This window comes from Rhynchophorus ferrugineus, unplaced genomic scaffold (assembly GCF_030347505.1).
Source record: "Rhynchophorus ferrugineus isolate W39M unplaced genomic scaffold, kcgeb_rfMv2 rfM4, whole genome shotgun sequence".
Lineage (NCBI taxonomy): Eukaryota > Metazoa > Arthropoda > Insecta > Coleoptera > Curculionidae > Rhynchophorus > Rhynchophorus ferrugineus.
This window is the reverse complement of record NW_027472583.1, coordinates 31,935,894-31,952,315: the sequence shown is the minus strand read 5'-3', so window position 1 is coordinate 31,952,315 and position 16,422 is coordinate 31,935,894. Positions and strand designations below refer to the sequence as shown.

Here is a 16,422-nt window from a genome sequence, read left to right as displayed (position 1 = left end):
ATGGGTTTATCTGAACTGGGCCTAAAGTTTAACAAACTACGGTGCTCAGCATTAAGCCTACGACTGGCGAGTGACCAACTTTAGAAATCATCCCAGAAGACATCCGGTCTTACCCAGCCTGGTTACTGGCGTGACTGGGATCATTTTCCTTGTCGGATTTTACACTCTTGCCTAGAACATTCACAAATTTTGAACAATCGCAAACATAAATTTACGACCATGCCCCAGCCGGATTCGAACCCGCGGCTATCACAACAGTAGGAGGACCGTCCCATCGCCTTTACCACTGCGCCACCAAGCCAGCTATTTTAAATATTAATAATATATCACGTGTAATTAAATCATGGCTGTGATGGTATTCATAAATTAAAAAATAGTCCAAATAAATATATTAAAAGTGAATTCTGGTATAGAAATTGTTTTTAGAAAAATTGTTAGAAAAAATCTTTTAATAATATGCCCTTAAGAGGATCTTATATTCCGTATTCATATATGTATATATATATATATATATATATATATATATATATATATATATATATATATATATATATATATATATATATATATATATATACGTATTCGTATATATAAATACATTTTTATATTCAAAAAAGATAAAGGGTTATATATATTAATAGATATATATTTAAAATTTAATTTTTAGACTAAATCAAATCCCAAATCAGTTTTTTCTTAATTTTAAATTAATGATTAAATTAATTGAATTTAATGAATCATCTTATATAAAAGTATTTTACAATATTAGAATTATTACTTAAACTAATGACCACAATTTATTAAGTTAATAATGTTTCTTTCATAATTTAGTAAAGAGAATTACTTACAAATGATGTGTTACTAAAAATTATTTTTATATTATTTTCAATATCAGATCAGAAATGTATTTGATATATAACATTAATTAAAATAATAAAAACTAACACTTACTAATCTTTTTAAACGGCAATATAAATCTAATTGCCATTAAGTTTCAATTTTTGTTGAATATAAAAGTTTAAAATACTACACCACTGAACACTATAGCAAAAATTATAATTAGTAAGATTTTTTCAGAAACGTAACAACTTCAGAGCATAATTACTATGGTTATTCTTTACTTTCATGATATTGAAATAAATTAATTTAGATATTAAAAAAAATTGTGTAATACCCCCTACAAATAAATATATTACAATAAAACAAAAATGCCCAAATAAAGCAACCAGGATAAAAAAAATAAAATCCATATAATAAAGGATAATATTCGTAAAAATTAGGTGAGTGTTTGAAGTTTGAACAACCCATCGGTGTTGCGGCGACTACAAAATAATGAATTAAAATGACTGTAGTCATTATTAAGAAGAGTTATTTATTTTTAAGCAGTGCTATTTTCGATTATTCTCGTATTGGTGGAACGATTAAAGAATTATGACAAGTTTGTATAAAAAACTATTCTTAATTAGTTTGATCACGTAGAATTATATTTTACATTTTTTGTAAGGAAAACGAATTAATGTGTCTGCTTTATCGGAAGGTATAAAGCTGTGAAAAAAAAACCCAACATAGATTAACACAGGTTGAGAATTACTAGAATGACCTCCTTGTTCGTAAGATATTTAGAATTTTGAAATCGGCTTTTGCTTTAATTTGGTGCCTGATGAGGAGAGGACAGCTAAGAAAAATTGTTCTTGCGTAGGAACTGATAGTAATTCATACGGTTCTAGAGACATAGTATATCATTGTACTAAAAGTAATTCTAAAGGCTATTAAGATTTTTCTGTAAATTTAAGTGATATTAACTTCTGACATTTCTGGTTTCTTTAGTAAATTAACTCTTAACAAAGCACTAACCGATTATTGAAGGTAATAAAATTTAATAAATAAATACGTTAATTTGTGCATCAAGGGTTAAAATGAATGTTGCAAAGAATATTAACAATCATAAAATACCTTTATTTGTTGGTGAGTTGTAAGTTGCCGCGTCGGTTATAAGACAAGGTAGAAAGCAGTAGATAAACAAAAGCCACAAGCTATTCGAGAGATGGTGGTGAGAGAGAGAGAGAGTGTGAGAGATTTGGTGAGATCGAAGAGTGGAATAAATGAGCAGATAATGATGCAATGTTATTTAAAACCATAGGTAAGGAAATTATAATTTTAATCAGCCTGGTGTATTTATTATTTTTGAAATATATATTTTAGCTGAGAAATATGGATAAGAATAAAAACTATATGAATACATAAATGAAATAATAAAAATATGCAGCAGTTAAAATGAAACTAACTACATAATTTGCATAGATGGAACATATAGGACAAATAGAATAAATTATGGAATATTAACAGTAAATTTGTAAAAATTGTGAATATAAAGCAGTGCTAAATATTAAGGTGTACAACATTTAATGTTATAATATATGATATTTTATTGCTTCAACTTTTTATCAATTATTTCGATTATTTATTTTATAGACCTAAGTTTTGAAGAGTCAATAGTCAATTTAATGATTGTAAATACTCTGGTTCTAAATTGTAAATAATAGAATACTTAATAATTCGTTATTGTTTTAATATAAATTCTATATATATGTATATATATAGTTTTATATTATTAGTTATCAACAAATAATAACCCGAGAGATTAATTGTAAAAAAGCCCTGGATATAATCTAATAACCGGAAACATATTTCAGTAACTATCAGAGAAGTATGTAAAATTATTAACATATCTATAATCAATGCTATAGCACGAATTAATTATTTTCCTGTCATCTGGAAAGTAGCTGAAATAATAATTGTTCTCAAACCAGCGCAAACACTACAAAATGTCACTGAAAAGTCAGTCAATGAAAGTTTTTGAGAAACTGTATAAAGAGGCTAAATTATATAATAAAAAAAAGATTATCCCAAAACATCAATTTGGGTTTCGCAATATACCTGGGACAATAGAACAAGGGCATAGACTTGTAACCAAATAAATATGGACTTTACGCCCAAAGATATTGTTTAGCTGCCTATCTTGACATATCTCGAGACCAAACTCAAACATTTTTATGCCCTGACTCTAAAAATAATGATTTAAGCGCAAATAATAATTTAATCTCAAAATGAAAATATTTTTAACAATAAACAAACTATTTAGTTATAAGAGTTTATTTTATAGCTTTGCAAAATGTCATCCATAATTTTCATAAGTTAGCGATGCGTTACAATGGGGTATTATATAGTCTATCCAAAGTTGGTGTGAACATACGTTACCTAAATATATGAGGTCAAAACGTTGCCATGTTGCCGTATCAACTCTGAGTTTTAGATCAGTTTGGCTTTGATATATAACAAAATTCTAGTTTAAATAAAATAATGAAACAAAAATTTTATCAAATATATATATATATATATATATATATATATATATATATATATATATATATATATATATAGCTTATTGTAACATTATACTATATCTAATGCATATATTATCCAATAATTTAAAGTAAAGTTGATTATACATACACAATAATTTATAGGTGAGAGTTATTTTATTACATTTACATTGAATTATTTTCCACACCACCCATGAGGTGGAGTTCTAGGCGCGTTTTTTATGTTGTGGTATCCCCCTGGATGTTTAATTCATCCAATTAACAATTATGTGTCCAAGTAATGTGTTTTACTCTCATTAGAGAGCATATTTACCTTTTTACGTTTAGCTCTTATTTCTTTCGATGGCGTGCTTCTGCTACTATCTGTCTACACTATTCTTGATAAAATTAATCACTAAATTCTCCCTAACGCATTTGGCATATCTCCAAAACAGTTAGTATTTTTTCTCTCCTCGCACATTTTAAGCAAATACTCATTTATATTCTGAACAATTGCATACATAGCTAATGGACATAACACTTTCACACTCTAGTATACGATCTTCTACAATTATTGTATATTAATTATATACACACCTTTAGTTGTTTCCTCTCTCATCACCCTATGTTGGAAATAATCAGCATTGAATTAGAATTCCATATTCAGAAAGTTTAACTCAAGCGCATAACTAAGCTGTTCATTTCCAATCTGTCGAACGTTTGTTCACAATTCTATCACTTCTCAATTTATTCTCCAATGTGTCTGATTGAGTTTATCCAAACCGAAGGTGCTATTAACCTTTCCTGTTTCCAGCCTGAAGCACAATATATCTTCAATGAATTATTAATAAATGTTATGACGAATAAAACCTAATCAATTCTTACTCTAGCGTTTACCTTTTTCCATCAACTTTATTGGACTTAACACTATTTTTATTATCATCTTGCCATGAGTGACCGTTTGGTATATTAGTTCCATTCTAAAATATCCATGCCTAATCTAAATACACAAATTAAAGTAATAAGTTTTTTGATTTTATTATATGGTTTTAGAAATTGTATTCTATTATAAGCAACGTCTGGAACCATTACACCTCTTCGATACTTTTCAGACTTTTTTTTCCAGTTTCCTCTGAAATAGTTGTATTAAATTATATTTATATTGAAAAAACTATTGACTTTTATACAGTTCTTATATTAGATCTCCAATAGTGCTAACATCAAGCTGATCTTGATTCGTCACCCATTTCGAATGAGGACAGTTTTTCCTTTCAGTGAATCCAAGATCATGTTTTTCATTTTTGGATATATTTCAGTGACCGTGTCCATACTAACTTCAGTGCTGCAACACGCTGAAAATATTTTCAATAAAAACCGCAGAAAATTAATATTTAATAGTAAATATACTTACATCTCCAACGAATTTTATGGCAAGAGGGGGCCTCCATTATGTTGTTCCTGTTCGAAGTAACTGATTAGAGAGGCAATCTGTTCTGCCTGACATCGGCATTTTTAATCAGAGTAATAACAGTGCATTTGAAAAGTCCCCGGCCTAACAAATAGGTGGCGCTATTAGAATTAAATCCATATGTTTTTTAGTTAGCCCTAACCCTCAAAATATGCGTGTATACGTTTGACAGCTGTCGGATTAGTTTGTGAATTATAGAATTTTATAGCATTATAGCATTTTGAGTGAAGCAACTTTTGTTATTGTGAAAAAAATGGATAAAAAGGAATTTCGAGTGTTGATAAAATTTTGTTTTTTGAAGGGAAAGAATAACAGCTGAAGCAAAAATTTGGCTTGATGCCGAGTCCGGACACTGCCGCAGGAAAATCAACCATCAAGGATTGGCATGCTAACTTTAGACGTGGTGAAATGGGCACTGAAGACGGTGAATGCAGTGGACGCCTAAAAGAGGTTGTTACAGACGAAAACATTAAGAAAAAGTAGCTGATATGATGTACACTAAACTGTACATCATATCATTCACGAATATTTGGGTATGAAAAGTTCTGTGGAAAGTGGATGCCGCGCGAGCTCACTTTTGACCAAAAATAACGACGAGTTGGTGATTCGGAGCAGTATTTGAAGTTAATCAATCGTAATACACCCGAGTTTTTGCGTCGATATGTGACAATGGATGAAACATTGTTCCATCATTTCACTCAAGTTCAATCGATAGTCATCCGAGTGAACTGCACACGATGAACACGCTCCAAAGCGTGGGAAGGCGCAACGGTCGGCTAGCAAGGTTATGGCGTCTGTATTTTGGGATGCGCGTGGAATAATATTCATTAACTACCTTGAAAAAGGAAGGATCATCAACATTACGTAGCATTATTGGACCGTTTAACGAAAAACGGCCGTATCTGAAGAAAAAGAAAGTGCTGCTTCACTAAGACACCACCACTTTACCGTGCTAGAAATCCATGAATTGGGCTTCGAATTGCTTCTTCATCAACTGTATTCTCCAGATCTGCCCCCCAGCGATTATTTCCTATTCTCACATCTCAAAGAATGCTCGCTGGGAGGAAATTTTCGTCGAATGAAGAGGTGATTGCCGAAATTGGACCTATTTTGAAGCAAAGGACAAATTGTACTACAAAAATGGTATCGAAAAGTTGGAGGGTCGCTATAATCAGTGTGTCACCCTTGAAGGGAATTATGTTGAATAAAAAAAACTAATTTTGCTAAAAAAATGTGTTTTACATGGTAGGCCGGGGACTTTTCAATTAATCTGTTAATAAATAGCGGTTTGAAATTTATCAAAATAAGCAAAGCATTAAACCAACGTTTGCCGGTTTATAACTTCGTATGATTATTGTTTTGAACAATTTTGCATACGTTTGACAACCGGACGACTTTGACAGGTTGATTCCTTTATGTGTTCGAACGTATCAGACAGCATTGTATCTCTTTTTAAAACGAAATTACAAAATTGCGACAGACAATACATTAAATATATTAAAACGTATGTTCACAGCAACTTTGGATAGACTTTAGTTACCCCCCACGGTTTGAAACGTAATTTTGTAGCACGGTTCCGGAAAGGTTAAAAACGGAGTGATACGACCAATATCGAGTTAATCTGAGATTAACATTATTGGGACTCTCTGCAGCTTCCGACTGATGAGTCGTGACCTATAGCACAGTTTCGTATCAGAGTGAAAGTGATTGAGCGACATCACGATCCTCTACCGATGGAGTATTAAAGACATTAAAGGATAGCACCAGTGAGTCGATGAAAAATCGAAAACGGTTTTCCTGGCAAGGAAACGGCCGACACTCGGTGCATAGCGGTCTCACCACGACCAATCTTCGTCAGCGCTTTCAGTCGGCGTGTTGGTGTTACAACGCGCGCCACACGATAAAAGCGCCGATACACATCGGATCGGGAGCCGTTACCGCTGGCGCAATACACCGTCGGCGTCCGCTCGAAAATCTTGCGTGTTTTTTTTCCGACGAAAATTATGTCGCTCATTCGCTAAAACAACCGAACAACTTGGATAAAGTGATCGGCTATTGTTCTTATTCGGATTTGAAGTGAAACAGTGTTATTTAGTGATTGTCTTCTCTTCTGGAACTTCTTGCTCCAAAGCAAAACTTTCGAAGGATCTTTCGCAAAGGTGAGCTGTTCCTTAATCATTTCAAAACCAGAGTGGTTTATTCGATTTTTGTCATGTTCGGTCTCCTCTCCGGAGTAAATTTATGAATTGCCTCGTTTGTAAATTCGCGTGTTTTGTCTGCGGTGGCTATTAGCTCGAACGAATTGGGAAAAAATGCGCGATATATCTTACCGTTTTTATTTTGAACGCTATTATTTATCGCGAAAATAACGCGGGTTCAGATCGGGCCAGTTTGGCGCTCCCCCATTTTTTTTCGGATGATTTACATTATTGTGCGACACAATTCTTATTTCAGTCAACGCGTTTTATTTTAAATTCGGATGTTAATTGAACGTGCTGGATTCTGGATTCTTAATATTTTTAACTGTTTGATTGGAAAATAATTTTTAATTGTCTCTTTTTATTTAATAAATTACATGAAAAATTGCATATGTTTAAGTATTATTGTTATTAGTATATCATAAGAAATAGTTTATCCAACCGTTTATAAAAAATCATATTAGAAATAATATATTTACGAGACTAAAGACTCACAAAAGAGATTTAATATCGAACCTCTGAAATTATGTTAATTTAATAATCAGTGTTGATAAGAATTAAAAATTAAAAATATTTTTAAGAAGAAAATTGAACTGATTTCAAGAAATAAATAAGGAGCTCAATAAAAAATTTAAAATAATCAAACTTAGATTTTTAACACAAAAAAAAATTTAAATAAAATATGTACATAATAATAGTTGTAATAGCTATATAAAAATAAACAAAATCCTCATTTAACCTATCTACTACACTTATTTTATATTCTACTATATACACATAATTTAGCTTAATATCTACCTGACACCTATTTATCTTTTTACAATATTATTTTAACTACTACCAACTCATCACCTTGAAGTCGGTGCTGATGTTACCCTCGATTTCCACGGAACCGCTCGGAAGAGCACGCTTTCGAATAAAAATTGACGGAGAAATCCGCGAACATACATTGAAAAAAATATACAGCCGAATATAGAACCTCCTCCTTTTTCGAAATTGGTTAAAAAGAATACATAGCCATTAGTTTTGTCTCAGTTCATATTAGAATCCAAAGCTGTAATATTTATAACTTCTTGTTCAATTTTTAATAAACGTTTTGAATGAAAGTATATTAAAACAACTAAACTAATAAAATTATTCTTAAACTCCTTTTTGATTTTACTTTTATAATTTTGGTAATTTTGAATATATGTTTTAATTTACAATGATACTCTAATGAATGAATTACAGTTCTCTTGTTGACGATTAGATCTAGTATATAATAATACTTATTTTTTATAATAAATATAGCTTAATTATATAGCTTCAACAATTTACATATTACAATTAATTTAAAAAATAATGTTCTTTATCTTCCATATATACATGCTCTTTAAAGTCAAAGGGTGTTTGTCTATTTTTAAATTTTAATAATATTAACCTTCAGCATTGAATGACTTTATACGACTATGAGTTTGACATTTGATTTTAAAAATCATTTCTTGCTTAGGTAGATAATCGACTGAATCATACTAGAATACTATTTAATATAATTAGCAATAATTAGTTATCTTTCCACAATGTGATGAAATATTTAAAAACTACAACTACAAGCTCATTATTTACACCTGTTGTCTTAAAAATAACATTCCTTATAATTAATTTAATAAAATAAATAAGAAGTCATATAATAAATAACTGTATTATAGTTCACATTAAGCATTAGGTCCTATTCAAATTAACTCTGGTTGGTAACAAGGAGACAAACATATAATAAATTTTATGGTTTTATAGGCATATGTACTTGTACTGTTAACATTTTAACATGTTATAAGGGATTAATATTATAATACAAGAAGATGATTAATATATATTTCATTTATTAATTTTAAAGTATGCTACCATTTTAAAGTATATTTGGAAACATTTGTATTTAATAGTGTAATGGTGTGACCCTTATAGTTTTGGTTTGTTAACTTTTATTATCAGATCGATGGTAAATAATGTTCATCGATGATAAATTGTAATGAGATACTAATGGATACACAATCATCAAATATATATGAGACATCATATTTTTATATTATTATATGTATCTCGGAAAGATGGAAAATGCATCACTGTATAAGTAAATTAGTATATTTTGTATATTCAAAAAGAGAATCGAAATATATTTGCCTATCTACTATTTAGACTCTAATAGGATAAAGACTTTTAAAATAAAATTGTCACAAATTAAATTACAGTGCTATTGTTATTAAACAAAAATAATTTCTAAAATACGATATATCTTATATATATTTTAATTATTCATTATTTTTATCATATTTTTACTGTACCTTATTTGTAATTAATTTTAGTTATAACTAGCGTTGAGAACTATCGGCTGAAAAAAGTCGAAACAGTCGATAGTCAAAAAACTAGCAACTGAAAATATTAATTAGTATTTTCGGTCAAATGCACGGTTCGACTGTTTTTTTTTCAATTTGAGATGTCAGACGATGATGTACGAACCCTTTCCTGCATAAATTGTGAGAGAGGAAAGGACGGAGGGAATTACTTTAGGAGCAGTTAATTTTATATGTGCTTATATTTTTGTTTTTCAACGGTAGTATAAGCGAGACAGAGATGTACATATTCCTTCAAGTACTACCTTTAAAAAGGAACAGAAAAGGATTACTGAATACTATTAACATGCAATTAATAATTTCATTTAAAACAAAGGAGAATTACTTTTGTAATGGAATGTTCTGTGGATCTGAAAAATGGAATGGAATTTTTCTATGGAATGGAATAATAATATACTATAATAAATATAGACAATACAATAGAACTTAAAAAGATGTGCAATAACCATAAACACCACAAAATATTGAGAATTGTGTTTGTCTCTCTGCGTTTTGTGCATAAATACTAAATAAAAATTAAACATATACCCAATCGTAGAAAATAAAACTAATTCATGACATAATTAAAAATGATCTCACAATAACTACTGGAGCTTCTTTAAATAAAGTAAATGCTTTATTTATTATTGAACGGAAATATTTTTTAACAAAAATCGAGAGAGTAATCGAAATACTACTTATCACTGCAATAAAAACAGTCAAATGTGTTTTACTATTTATCATTCACAATTTTAATCTTTTTACCCTATTACCTTAACAATCTTGAAAAAATATCGTTCCAAAATGCTGTTATATTAATAATCTATATTGTTATTTACAAGCAAACTATCAAAAAATGATAAAACTATCTATATTACATATAAATCTATGGAAGCATAAATTGGGTACATTTGAATGAAACTAGTAGAACCAAAAACAGCAACTGAAAGTACACGAATGGAACAGTCGATAGTAAATAGTAACAAAATCAGTCGGACCGATAATAGCGGCTAAAAACAGTCGACTGAAACAGTGACTGGTAAAAAGTAGTAAAATCAGTCGAACCATAGATAGCGACTGAAACGGTCGATAGTAAAAAGTAATTAATTACTAAACAGTAGATAGTAGTAGTAGATTTCAGTATAACTCAGTATAATTTATTGATAGTTTCACTATCAATAAATTTGATTTTTTTTACTTTCCAGCAACTCTACATCTTGCTTTGCATTTTGCATTAGTGCCGGCTATGGATTGATGATAGTTCACATATTAGACGTATGGTCATAATTGACGAAATATCATAGTTCTTATAATTCTCATAATTCTTATAATCTTATAATATATGTTATGTATGTGAATAATTAATGTGTTGAGAGTTTGTCGACATAAAATTTTAATGAATTATAAATGTTCAATAACTCTAAATAACATAAGTTGGGAAGAGTTCCGAAATAGTACCCCATGTTGATTTGCCTTAAGAAATATAACTATAATAAAAAAGTATTTTTTGCTAAAACTTTTTTTGCTTGAAAATTTTTTTTGCTTGAAAATTTCAATTTTCAAATTAATTTTGTCCGAATTTTTCCGCAGTAGTAGGAAGTAGGAAGGTGATGTGTGATAGAAATTAATCAGCAACTAATTCTGTACGACATTCGATAATGAAATGAACTGCATAGTTTCCACTATGAGTACACTATTTATTATTATTATAAATTCTATAAATTTATATTTCTTTATAGAGAAATTTTGTTCATATTTAATTAAACGTCTTTACTTGTTTTACTTGAGTGCATGCTGGTGCAAGACGCTTCGATATTTTTAGTATTTGAGAGTAGAAATTATTTCCCTTCATCCAAAATCAGTGAACATTAAAACAAAAATAAAAATGCAAAAACCCGGTAAATGAATTTACTATCTGATTAAATCGTAATTTCTTATTTTGTATTTTTATCAATAAACTGTATGTCTGTGAAACTTGCTTATTGTAAAAATTGGTAAAATATAGTTTTGTTAGAACTTTTTCATCATTTATGACAAAACGCCTGTTAAATGTAACTGTTACATTTTGATCACAGTTGTCATATTTCCTATTCTTTATTTTATTGAGCGTTTAATTCGCCGCACCATTCGAGAGTTTCCGCATTGCATGCGTAGACCTTGTAATGAAACCCTTGATGGTCTTTTGGTAGTTAGAAGTCATGGTTTCGCAGACATTAACAGAATTCATTCGTGTTTCTTGTACTAAACAAAAAGAGAAGCGTTTGCGACCAATGTCGTCTTTTAAAAGATCAATTTGACTCAAATGAAAATTGAAAAAGGTCCCGACGATTTTTGTTTATATTTTTGTTTTTTTTTACGTTCTCATCCGTACATATTAAAATACGATCAGGACGTCCATAATCCCCCTGGCGTTCTTAGCTTAATTAACTTTTTTGAGTAATTTGAGCCGATCAAACATACTTCTTCCGGATTCTTTTAACATGACTTGATTATTATTTGACAAGCAAATAATACATTTTTCAACTAAAACTAATTAAATATACTTGAATTTGTTTAAGTTGAAATCGAAAAACGTATTTGTAATGTTCTTGAGTAATAAATAACTCGATAGAAACTAGATAGTACTTTAAACATCATTCGTACAATTTGATTGATTCGTTTAAATTTCCATTATAGGTGCTATAAAGTACATATTTGTTGTGAAGGCTTTTGATAGGTATTTAAACAGAGTTTACCATGCAAATGCGACACTGTGGCATCACACGAGTAACCACTGATACATATTATTAAATAAAATTTAATAAAGACTTAAAAAAATTGTGATTATAAAATAACACAAATAAAACAAAAATAAAAGTAGATGTAATGAACTTTGCAAAATTAGACCTCATTTTATATAAAAATATAAATATAATATTATGATATAAACATAAATATATATAAACCAAAGAGAAAAAATAACTTTACAGCACAGTTTATAATTTAATCTACTATCTTCCTACGCATCTTTTACTTTTTTCATGTATTTTAACCGCCATCAATTTAATAGGATCTCTTAAAGTTCTCTCTTTGCTTTGTTTTTTTTTTATATTTAAAGTCAATATTTTCAGTTAAAATTATATTAACTTTTTTAATCCAAAATATAAGGTTATGCCCCTTATCATTTCTATCTTGAAAATCGTTATGGGTAGTATAATGAAAAGGTTAAAAATTTACATTTTTAAAAGAGATTTGTCAAAATTTGTGATATTATTGATACAATAGATTTGAAGAATAAAATAAAGGAGATAAATGAAAAGCTGACTTAAGCCTCTGCTATGCTAATTCAGTTATAACATAATGTAAATATTGTATTTAGCTGTGTTTTTTTAAACGAGCCTGTCAAGGGATGTGTGTTTCTATTCCGTTCTAATAAACTAATAAACCTAAAAAATCGAACTATCTTGGTTGAGTAGTTTTAACCTAATGTACTGATATGGATTCCTTAGATAAAATAGATTTCTTTAAATAATTTTTTAATTAATTCCACTTCAATAAACATACCTCCAAAGGGTAATACAATTTAGCGTTATTCATATTCATATTGAATGCCTTTCCATTCGCAATTGAAGCAATTCGAAGTCCAATTCATGGATTTTTGCCATCGTTTTTACTGACCTGTAACACAGTGCATTGTCTTGGTGAAGCAGCACTTTCTTTTTCTTCAAATGCGGCCGTTTTCGGCGATTTTGTCCTTCAAACGGTTCAGTAACAAGTAATAATAGTCGCTGTTGATGGTCCTTCCTTTTTCAATGTAGTCAATGAAAATTATTCCATGCGTATCCCAAAATATAGACACCATAACATTGCCAGCCGACTGTTATACATCGTGTGCAGTCCACCCGGATGATTTTCGATTGGACTTCGGAGTGAAATGATGGAGCCATGCTTCATCCATTGTCACATATCGACACAAAAACTCGGGTTTATTACGTTTGATCTTCAAACACTGCTCCGAATCATCAACTCGTCGTTGTTTTTGGTCAAAATTGAGCTAGCATAGCACCCACTTTGCACAGAGCTTTCTCATACCCAAATATTCGTGAATGATATGATATACAATTTCAGTTGATATTTTTAGAGTGTTTGCTATTTCATTCAGGTTCAATTTACGGTCATTCAAAATCATTTTGTGGATTTTATAAATGTTTTCGTCGGTAACAATCTCTTTTGGGGGTCCGCTGCGTTTACCGTCTTCGGTGTTCATTTCACCACGTCTAAACTTAACATACCTTAATGGTTGATTTTCCTGGGACAGTGTCCGGAAACTCGACATCAAGCCAAGTTTTTGCTTCAACTGTATTTTTTCCCTTCAAAAAGCACTATTTTATCAACACGCGAAATTCCTTTTTATCAATTTTTTCACAATAACAAAAGTTGCTTCACTCAAAATGCTATAATTCACAAACTAATGATCCGACAGCTCTCAAATTTATACACGCGTCTTTCGAGGTTTTTATGGATTCAAAAATATATGGATTTATTTATAGTAGCGCCATCTATGTGTCAGGCCAGGGACTGTTCAATTGACCTGTTATTTGAAGGACTATATATACATAATTATATAGTCGACATAGTATACATAGTATAAATAGTTCATATAGTCATATGGTAAAAATAATGCTTACCACAACCCTATGTGTATCCAATCTAATAGAATAACTCGATGTAATAATAATAACTTACGATTTTTAATATGATAATGATCAACTTTTTCTAAAGAAAACTAAACGAAAACGATGCAATTCTTTAATTTATTAAATTTAATTTAAATAATAATTTAATTTAATTTTTTTATTGGTTATAATTTAGTCGCAAGAAAATAGCTGAAATGTTAAACGGGCTATTTCCTATGTGATAACGATATGGCGTCAAAAACAAATAAAAAAATTAATATTAATGAAATGAACCAATTAAATACTTTCGTGGGTCTTTGCATAGAAATTGATACCAAATCCAAAATACGATTGCAGCGTCATTTGTATAGTGGACTACCCCAAACTATTTTTCAAGATAATCTCTGAAGTTAAGTCTCTATTTATTTTATGATGACTGTGAAGTTAAAATTTGACAGGCGCCAATTAAAGCCCTACCAACCTAACGAAAAAATTTGAATTCGAAATTTGATTTCAAAATGCCTGTGTTATTTATTACAAAAAATATATCTTATTGAATAATAATATATATATTGTTTTCTGGTAGTTCGTTTTTATTTAAAACTTGTACTAACAATGGAAATAAAATTAATTAAAAATTTAAATATATAATATTCTTAATAATATTCTAGTGTTGACGCGCTGATAATAAAGAAAACCATCGAATGGAAGAATTTATGCCTCATATACTCCAAGAATTATGTTTTACGCTGTTAATTATAAAAAAGAAAGCAAATTATGCTTATCTTTTAAGAAAATATATATTGTAATAAAAAAATTCCACCATTGACGATGTTTTTATAAGCGATTTTATACGAAAATCAGCCATCTTTAGCGAATACTTCCTCAGGATGTTTTTCCTATGTACATAATTCAATTTTTCCATTTCATGGGACCAACCAATTTACATTTTCCCAGTACCAAACACGATGTTTTTAAGGAATCATTTCGTATTCTATTCGAATGTTTAGGAAATTACCTCCGGGAATGGGAAGTCATGTCCAAATCGGTGATATGAGAATGAAACGATACCTGGAGCAAATAAAGAGGACCGAAATATCATTACTTTACACGAGAAACATGTTAATTTAGTTGTCGGCTTTATTAGAACTATCATATATTTATAGTTTTATTATGGTTAGGTTGAGATGTTGTTCATTATGTTCAGTAATTATTGATTACCCTTTCTTAATTTATAAATTAAATTAAAATTTATTTAATACATTTATAAAAAAATCTGTTTGAACACAAGTCCATCAGAGTTTATAACTTCTTCGATTATTTTATACAGCTTATGAGTCCCATTTTAAAAGTAGCATTGGGAAACATCGAACGAAAATAACTAACGAATGTTTAGTAGGAGGTGCGTAGTGAGGAAATTAGAGCCATCTAAGGAAAAGTTAATAAAACATTATTTTAGGTTACAATTACTTATATTTTAGACATTAATCGGTTTTTTAGTTTTCTGTCTTTCAGTAATTATTAACAAACATTTTAAGTATTTTAAGGATATAAATAAAAATTCAAATATGATCTTTCGGATCATCGCACTCTGAATACTAAGGAGTGAGTCCATTAGTCACAAGCTCTGCAATGGTGCAATAATTCTTAATTTTTGCCAATATCGTAACATATCATGCATTTATTGTCCTCCTCTGAATATTTAGAATGACCATTATGTATATTTGCCAGGGGACATGAGGAAAGACTTCATTGTGAAGTACTGTAGCTTTTGGATAACACCAGAACAGGACACAGGACACTCAAAAGAATCAAACCATCTGATCTTGTGTAGTGTTGTGTAGTGAGGTGCATTTAATAAAAATACCGCAGTTACATGTATTAACATTATTTCACCAGAGACTGAGATAGGGCCGATGGGTCCTCCTAGTTATATATCTAGATTTAAGTTATCATAAAGACAAATTGTAGGTTAGTCGGAAACGACTAGTAACAATGTAATAATTAAATAATAAAGAAATATGTATATTATTATTATCATCAGAGCAATAACATTGCCTGTCTCGTAAACTATAGAATATCCTGTGCATATTAAATACGTTTAGTTAAAGTTAAATTTAATCATTATAGATTCAAGCTTATTCGATTATTTCTTAATAACCTAGTACTTCTGCTAACGATAATCGTAAAACATATTAGACATATCAACTAACATATGACCTGAGAAGTCTCGGGCCTATTACATAGATAACACTAGTTTTATTGCATTCACCACTTTTTCTACCAACCTTCAAGAGAAAACTTAAAATGTCATGATATTCTACTCATAAGTTTATGAGTTATTGTGCTAAGAGTGACACTACTTTTATTATT

The 16,422-nt window shown here is 29.7% G+C and overlaps 1 protein-coding gene across 7 annotated transcripts in view; it reads left to right on the top strand.

Moving 5' to 3' along the window:
* The first annotated feature begins 6,676 nt into the window (after nt 1–6,676).
* FMRFaR (FMRFamide Receptor) overlaps nt 6,677–16,422 on the top strand; it is a 327,763-nt gene continuing 318,017 nt past the window's right edge. For 4 of the 7 annotated variants that reach the window (XM_076402267.1, XM_076402263.1, XM_076402264.1 and 1 more), the window contains exon 1: nt 6,696–6,989. The gene's annotated coding sequence lies outside the window, so the exon portion shown is untranslated. Of the gene's footprint in view, nt 7,040–16,422 lie in introns of all 7 variants that reach the window. The other 3 variants (XM_076402262.1, XM_076402261.1, XM_076402266.1) reach the window with 3 other exon arrangements.